The sequence below is a fragment of the Lactuca saligna genome, chromosome 6 (genome assembly GCF_052625555.1).
Source record: "Lactuca saligna cultivar CGN05327 chromosome 6, ASM5262555v1, whole genome shotgun sequence".
Classification (NCBI taxonomy): domain Eukaryota; kingdom Viridiplantae; phylum Streptophyta; class Magnoliopsida; order Asterales; family Asteraceae; genus Lactuca; species Lactuca saligna.
This window is the reverse complement of record NC_136422.1, coordinates 13,219,151-13,228,453: the sequence shown is the minus strand read 5'-3', so window position 1 is coordinate 13,228,453 and position 9,303 is coordinate 13,219,151. Positions and strand designations below refer to the sequence as shown.

Here is a 9,303-nt window from a genome sequence, read left to right as displayed (position 1 = left end):
TATCTTAATAAAAGATAAGTTAAAATTTTAATCAAAATCATAATTATACTATTAATATTAAAGTTATAATAATTAGGTTATACTAAATGTATAAAAGTTAGAAAAAAAATTATTATATCATAATGATTATCTAAAAAGAAAGACAATTAATATATGATATATTAACTTAAAATAATGAAGTTTATCTTTCTAAACCAAAACATTAACATATTTTTTTTTTTAATCTAGAATCTCTATTTTTAACGCAAAACAATCATTTTTAAACCAAAACCAAAATATATTAAAAAAATAAACTATAAAAAAACATATATTTAACTTTAAGCTAAAAATAATGATGTACTTCTATTTTTAACTCAAATTTACGGCACCAACTTCACCCTAATGATAAAACAAAACTATTCACCAAAAAGAAAATATATGGTACAAAAAACAATTAAACATCCCAAATAATGGCGATAAGGAACACATCCACATATGTTCTAGGTTAAGAAAATGTTTTTAAGTTGTCCACATATAATATTCATATGCTTAAGATATTAATCCCTAAGGAATGGAGCTCACTCCATCTACTGATCCAATGCCAAATTGATCTTAAAAACATAGATTCGGTAACACTCTAATTTTTTTTCATTACAAATATGTCGTGTACAAATAAAATACCAACTAACGCTTATATCCCTCCAATGTATTATGCATTCTTTGGAAGATAACATATTTTTGAAAAAACATTGATGAAATGAGACAATTCATCGAAAAAACACTTGAATCAACAACATGAAACTATTCATCAAAAAAAAAACAAAGAACTAATCACCAAAGGCAACTATTAATCAAAATGAAAATATTGGCAACCGTCACATTACGTGTTTACACTGCTAATATTTGTCGATTCACTACGTGTCCGTTTAAATAATCGTTGCCTAAAAACTAATCATCAAAAGAAAAAATTATTCGATATCATCAAAGAATTTGTTCGAGAAGTAAACAAAACCTAATCTATATACTCAATAAGTTGTCAAAGTCTTGGATGATGAAATAAACTAATTCATCAACATGAAAGTATTTATCGAAACAAAACAAAACAAAACTAAACTAATAACTAAAAGCGACTTCTCACCCAAATGAAATTATTTGTCGTCGTCGCATTGCGCGTATGCATTGTTAAAAGTAAATAATATTTGTTATATAATGATAAATCCTAAAGGAAACATCCAAAGAAAACAACTAGCATAAATGGAACCTCCAAAGAAAACTATCATCAACACAAAACATCAAAATAAAACTTATATTTGAAACAAAACATCAAAAAAAAAACTATCTTCAAAAAGGAACACACAAATAACGCTATTAGGCAACACGAAACATCTTCATAAATAACATAAAGCTCACTGCATTCAATATCCGCCGCTTAGAAACAATTAATAGAAACGAACTTCTTGGTGTCACCGCATCGCGTATATATAAACCAAGTACGATTGCTAAAGTTTAAAAAAAAATATATGATAAAACAATTTGGATTATTATTTATATAAAATCCATTTGGATACAATTTGGATACATTTAACTCATAAAATGATACACATATATTATATTTTTCAAATGGACATCAAATAACAATTATGTATGTACAATATGTATTAATAACACACACACACACACATATATATATATATATATATATATATATATATATATATATATATATATATATATATATATATAAAAATCATGTGATTTCCAAGATCCAATATTAAACATATATAATGAATTTAGCACCCAAATACTTCTAATAATTGATTGAACCTAAACCTCTTGTTACTTGTTCCCTGTCAATAAAACTCCAACCATACACATCCATACATACCACCTATAAACGATGTCCATACTAGTATTAAGTTATACTCTTATAACCTTCCATTCAATATCTTTTGTACAAAGAAATCACAAAAAAACTACCTTGGAGTTATGCAATTGAGTTCAATCAGAAGCTCATTTTCCCATTCTTTCTTCCATCTGCCATCGAGAAACACCTCTTTCCTTACCCGTTTGTCTCCTTCAATTGACTGCCAAGAACGACCAAGAGGGCAACAACACTCTTTCAATACCTTTATTCCCAATCGAATTCATTGCAAAAGCCATCAATTTCTGTCAACACATAATTCAAAAAAAAAAAAAATTAAAAAAAAAAAAAAATTAAGCAAGAAGGTTACTAGAGACCCTTTCCCTTTTCTCTCCCGTCGACCCTCGTCGCTGCCTACCTCCTCCCTCCGTAATCTCTCTTCAGTTCCTAACGACCAACGACCTCCGAAGGTTTCGTCTTCGTTGTTGCTGCTGCTCGCGACGCCTCACCGGACTCCATTTCCTGCGCACCTCTCAGCCGGACGGGAAGAGCGCAACCTCGCTGCTTCTTTCTTCATTCTTCGGTCTCGTCGACCCCGAAGATGCTTCCCACTACGTGATCAATCGACAAAGACATCCGGATTAGCCGCCTGCGTGCTTCTTCTTCATTCGGTCCTCTGCGTGACCTACGACGAGCAAGGAACCGGCAGCAGCTTCGCCGCCTTCGTGCTTCCTTCTTGCCTGCTGTTGTTCATTCGCATATACCTTTCATTCATTCATGTTCTACCTGCTGCGATCGTTCCTTCCTTGCCCGATTAGTCAACTGACGAACCAAATACAAAGCCCTAATTTCTATTAAGTGTTATAAAGTGAAGAAAATACAAACCCTCAATTGACAAAACATTACGAAATCAGTCCCAAACCCCCAAACATTGAATCCATTTATTCAAAACATCACCTCCTTTGGTTGTTCTTAACAAAATAAACATAAATCTCATTTAAACCATTTCAATACGTCCTAGATTTATTTTAACCAAATCAATCCTATTTTGGTTAATTAAATTACTGAACAACCCCCAATAGTTTAAAATCATACAAATCGAACTCACACTTTAAGGGTGTGTGCTTAGATCCCCTTTTCAATATATTTAATTATTTTGGGAGGAGGGATACGTGTGTCTATATACTTTGTTTATACCAATATATTATCCTTTATGCAAAAATACAATAAATCTAGTTTATAAAAATATTATTTAACAATTTAACATATTGTTACAAATAAACTAACATAAACTTTTTGTATACGTATTATGGTTATTTTGCCATGAAATAACGAATCCACAAAACAAATGCTACATGATAAAAAAAAATATATACAATTTTTATGTGACATGTATATCATAAAAAACACGTTTTAAAACTTTGTAGTATTTCAAGGATACAAGCTGTTATTATGCATGTGTGTGTGTGTGTCAATATATATATATATATATATATATATATATATATATATATATGTATATATATATATATATGTATGTATGTATGTATATATATATATATATGTATGTATGTATATATATATGTATGTATGTATGTATAAATACATAACGTTTATACATGTACATATGTTCACTATTTTGAAACATACATCTTTATAAAAGCAAGTACAATACACTTTTATAAACATACCAAGTATACTTGTCTTTTATAAACTTTATACAATTAAATTCGTTATGCTTAGTGACTTAACCACAATTAAGTTAGGGTTTAGACCTATTCACATACTTTAGTTAAGAGGCTTTTAGTGAGACTATATTCATTAGTTGAGTCTAAACACTTAGCATACTCACACTACTATAACCGTTAATCTTTCGAGCGAGATACCTATGCATAGATCTATACAGGGTTAACAACCCCACCTACGGTTGCTAGCTAAAACATCGACCGATCAATCAAAGCGGGTGATAAGTGTCTACAATTAGTTACTAAAACATCCAATGAAGCGTTGTAGGGGGTACATATACCATTGTAGCATAGAAACTCATAGTTCCCAATTGATCATTCAGTAGTCTCCAAAGTTCTCTCTCTATTGTTTGAAATCTGTTGGATTTCAATTCTCTTTCTCTCCCTGTCTCTCTAATTTGGAAATATGTAGGATTTCCATAGTCGATCACTCTCTATAATTTGGAACCTTACCATGAAACTATCGTAGGTGACTACTTACACCTTTTAATTTAACGACCTTGCAAACCTTTTCCCAGGAATGGTGAACCCAAAATACAAAGATACCGAAAGGTACATATGGGGATTAGGTCCACTAGTTCAAGGCATGGTTACTACATCCAGACTCACTGCCTTTGATAGCGCTAAATAATTGACCTATCAATTAACTAATCAGTGTATCCGTCAGGGTACAATGACCCCACAAACTGAAAAGAACCAGGCCGGGAGTACAAAAGGGAAGTTCCATGGCGAGTCAAAATGGATCTTTAAGCATCGCAAACCCATTGTAGATGTTGTGGTTGTGTACACCACAATCACAAACACTCCCGCTCCATCAACGCCCTACTCTATGAATTTACCCCACCATACCAAGTGTAATTTCCACCATGTCGGAAATCGTATGGCCTGAAGCATCTATAACTTGAGAGGTCACACCTCTGAGTACTACAAAAAAGCCCCAAACAATACAACCTCAACCACTGTTGTAGGACGAAGCCGAAGTTGCTTCGAGGTGCAATCAACTAGGGCATTTCAAGAAGGAGTCCCCGAAACTAAAGAATCAAGGTATCCAAGGAAGAACATTTGTGATAGGTGCTAGAGATGCTTGTTAGGAACCAACTGTGGTCACTAATACATTTTCTATCATCATTATTTATGCTTTCGTATTATTTGATATTAAGCTTTATGTTTTCCATAAGTTTAGCAGCATGATTAACCACAAATCATGAAAACTTAACAAATCTTACACAATAAAAGTAACTGTTGGAATAGTGTCTAAGGCTATAACTATATTCGGTGGTGCATGGTCCTTTTGGGTTGCCTTCACCATAGCAACTTGAAGGATGATTTGTTAAGAGAGAGTAAATATTATAAGAAATAATATTTAGCTATTTGATTAATATAAGTCATAGATTAATTGGTATTAATTTGGTGACTTAAAGAGATTAATTGAATAAGAGGGTATAAACTGTCAATTGTTTGATAGTTAGACTTTAGACTATAAATCCATTAGGATGGACTTTGGACGGTTTCTAAGAGCTTTAGGATAGCTCAAAATAGTCCATAAGGATATCTATGGAATGGATTTGGATAGCCTTAAGTGAAGATTATCCAATTAGGGTTTAGGGTGAAACCCTTAAGGAGTCTAAAGGTATAAATAGGCCCTTGGGGTGTGGAATTCGTGGACAATCTTTCAGAACCTAAAGAAAGGAACCTCTGGCCGAATTCCATCCCCTCTCCTCTCTCCTAAATCATCTTGCTTGCTATTGGTGTTTGTAAGCCATTAGAGGAGTGACAATTGTGACTCTAGAAGCTCCAAGACAACCAAGATCAACAAGGAACTCAAAGGTATGATTCTAGATCTGTATTAATGTTGTTGTTTAACCTAATTAGCCATTAGAAGTCTTGGATTCAAAAGCATGTTTGATAGAAAGCCTAGATCCAAGCAATAGGGTTTTGCATGCGCACATAGGAAAGTTCTTATGGCTAAAACCCAACAGTGGTATCAGAGCCTAGATTGGTTTTCTACAAATTGTTGCTTGTATAACTGAAACAAACCTGCAAAATTCGATTTTTTGGTTTTTGAGTCACTGACTCGTCGAGTTCCAAAGTGGACTCGGCGAGTAGGCCTGACTCGGCGAGTCCATTTGTGTACTCGGCGAGTCCAAGCGTCAGGAAAGGCCAGATTCGGGATTTCTTTGTGTTTATCTTATCCAAACTTACCATAAACTAATTAGATCAATATGAATCCGTTTTTTTGATAAATATAAGTGTTATATTGATCTAGTTAAAGGTAATTATCAACTAATTAAATACTTAGTTTCTTTATATGATAATTAATTAATTGTTTTAATTATTTTTGGTAATTATCCTCAAAGAAATCAAAGATAAATCAAATAAAGATAATTAAGATATTAATTGTTAATTGAAATTATTTGTTATTTGATCCTCCATGTTTTTAAATGTTTAAAACCTACCCTATAGTTTTGAAATTTATATTTGTGATTAAAAGCTTTAATTTAGACAACTTAAATTTCAAACCCTAGATTTTGAAAAGTTTAAAATACAACCCTATACTTATATGACATTATTAGAATAATATATATATGTATAACTAAATGCTAGTCTTACCGCTAGTAGGCCTCATTCACGAAGCCGATCTATAAGGTGGGTATAAGGTTGCGGCCTATAAAATGGCGCTTAATGGGTGTACACTCACACCCACCGCTTGCTTGATTGGTGGAGGGTCGTTAGCCGAACGGGTAGGATAGGGCAACCTCATCCTCTCATTAAAAGTATAATAAGAAATACGAAGTAACTAATTTTTTTTAAATTTCCCAATCTTAGTTACTTTAGGAAAAGTGAATTGATGCAATTCCATGAAATTACACTTTGCACCTTGCTAAGATGTTAGTGGAGCGTGTGTGGTTTACCGGCACACTAATTGGTTCTAAGCGAAGGTGGCGAAGGGTGATTCATTGTTTATCATAGTTCGATGGAGCGTGTGTGGTTTACCGGCACATCGAATAGGTGATCGTAACAATGAAGGCACCATGTAAATTTGCATGGTAATTCACACCCGCTTTGTGATCCTCGGCATCCCAGTCGCAAACAAGAGGGGCATATCGAGATTTAAACATGCCATTGAATAGTTCAATGAATCTCATCCGAACCTAGGAATTCTCAAAAACACTTAGGACCAAAAGTTTAAGTTTTGTGATGGAGAATTAGTGAATCGTCATTCACTTACCTTCAATTTATTTGCATGTTGGATTACGGCATCCCTTTTCTAGTATGTAAATGTTATTGTTGGATCCTAGCCCTAATTTTTCTTATTGGGTGATAATTAGGGATTCTTGTTCTAATCTATCTTTGTCCTTTCTATAGATGTCAAACGCAAACAACGCTGCTGCTAGTTCTTTCACGTTGATGAGCCTTTGCCAAAAGGTCACCTTCGATGGAACGAACTTTGGCGAATGGATAAGATACATTCGCACCATTGCTCGCTATGAGGATAAAGAGTATGTCCTCGACGAGAAGCTCGAGAAAATCAACCCCGAAATTGCTACTCCCGCTGAAATCACCGCCTTTGAAACCCATGAGCGAGATGCGACGAAAGTACATTGCATCATGATCGCCACCATGAACTCCGAATTCCAAAAGTCCTACGAGGACATGTATCCATACGAGATGCATCAAGACTTGTTGGAGAGGTACCACCAAAACGCGAGACAAGAGCGTTACGAGATCTTCACCAACATGATTTCCGCCAAGATGGGTCATGGAGAATCTCTTACCGTGCACTTGCAAAAGATGCAAAGGTATGTCGACCGCCTTCGCAAGTTAAACGTTGACTTCGGCGAAGACTTGGCGATCGACATGGTGCTTCACTCTTTGCCTCCGATGTACAATCAATTTAGGATGACCTACCACATGAACAAAGAGGAGGTCACTCTAAGTAAGCTCCAAGGTCTCTTGAGGGTTGCTGAGAGCAATTTCAAGGACAAGTCTGTTGCACCAACTCCCAATCCGTCTGCTGCTCCTGTCTTGGCAATTGGTCAAGGGAAGGGAAAGAAGAGGAAAGCTTCTTCAAATAACTATCGAAAGGTGAAAGCCCGAGATGGTTCCTCTTCTAGTGGGACAAAAGTTGATCCCTCTAAGCCCTGCTCTAACCCGAAGGAGGCAGAGTGCCACCACTGCCACAAGATAGGACATTGGAAGCGAAGCTGCCCGGACTACCTGCAAGCCATCAAGGAAGGAAAGATCAAGCCATCTTTCGCAGGTATATATGCAATAAAATCTAACGATTCTAATCATGCTATTTCTTGGGTTCTTGACACCGGTTGTGGTTACCACATTTGTTCTAATGTGCAGGGACTAAAAAGAAGTAGGGATGTGGAGCAAGGAAGGATCAACCTAATCATGGGGAACAGAAGATCGTCGCCTGTGACCAAGATTGGAGTGTATTCTTTGGTGCTTAAGAATAGTTTAGTTTTAGATTTGAACAATTGTTGCTATTCACCAGAAATGTCTAGAAACATCATTTCATTTCATGGTTTATATAGACAAGGTTTTAGATTTTCTTTTAATAATGAGAATGGTTCTATTTTGGCTTATCTAAATGGTGTCTTTTATTTTGAAGCTATACCATGTAATGGGATATATGAAACTGTTATGATTGTTGATAACTTAGGAAATGATGTTTTGAATATTGATTCTTCCACTAGTATGGATAAAGCATCCTTGTGGCACTGTCGTCTTGGACATGTCAACAAGAAACGCATAGCCCAACTCCAAAAGGATGGAGTGTTGGAGTCATTCGACCTTAGGGAAGATGACACTTGCGAGTCTTGTTTACTTGGAAAGATGACTAAGTCACCCTTCACGAGCACTTGTGAAAGGGGTGAGGGACTATTAGACCTAATACATACCGATGTATGTGGACCTTTTAGATCAACCACGAAGGATGGGAACCGCTTCTATGTGACCTTTACCGATGATTATAGTAGATATGGGTATATCTATTTAATCAAGCAAAAGTCAGAAACCTTTGAAAAGTTCAAAGAGTTCAAGAATGAAGTGGAGAATCAATTGGGCAGGAAAATCAAGATGCTTCGATCCGATCGAGGAGGAGAGTACCTAAGTCTTGAATTCCACGATTATCTCAAGGAGTGTGGAATAGTTTCGCAATTGACGCCTCCTAGGACACCGCAATTGAATGGTGTGGCAGAAAGGCGTAATCGAACCTTATTGGATATGGTTCGCTCTATGATGAGTCGTGCTTCACTACCTATCTTCTTTTGGGGGTATGCCTTAGAGACTGCCGCCCATATCCTTAACCGAGTCCCTACCAAGAAGGTTGCCAAAACACCTCACGAGATGTGGACGGGGAAAGTTCCCTCGTTGGCACATATCAAGGTTTGGGGTTGCGAGGCTTTCGTAAGACGAGATACTCACGACAAGCTTGAACCTCGAAGTGAGCGATGTATTTTCATCGGCTACCCGCAAACTTCCTTTGGATATCTCTTCTATAGACCGAAAGATAATGTTATCTTTGTTGCGAGGAGAGGAGTTTTCCGAGAGCGAGAACTCATAAGCCAAGGAGACAGTGGGAGGCAAATCGAACTTGAAGAGATTCAAGAATCGATAGATGAAGGAACCTCTACCGCTGGCGTTCAACCCGAGGAGGAAACTCCGGTTGAACCGATTGACGAATCCTTACCTCTTAGACGTTCCGAT

At 35.8% G+C, this 9,303-nt stretch overlaps 1 long non-coding RNA gene across 1 annotated transcript; it reads right to left on the bottom strand.

The window, feature by feature from the left end:
* Window positions 1-1,731: 1,731 nt before the first annotated feature.
* On the bottom strand, window positions 1,732-2,775 carry LOC145001878 (uncharacterized). Its single transcript, XR_013661742.1, has 2 exons — window positions 1,957-2,775; window positions 1,732-1,867 (listed from the first exon to the last, which is right to left on the bottom strand). It is a non-coding gene; the product is annotated as an uncharacterized LOC145001878 (long non-coding RNA).
* Window positions 2,776-9,303: the final 6,528 nt, after the last annotated feature.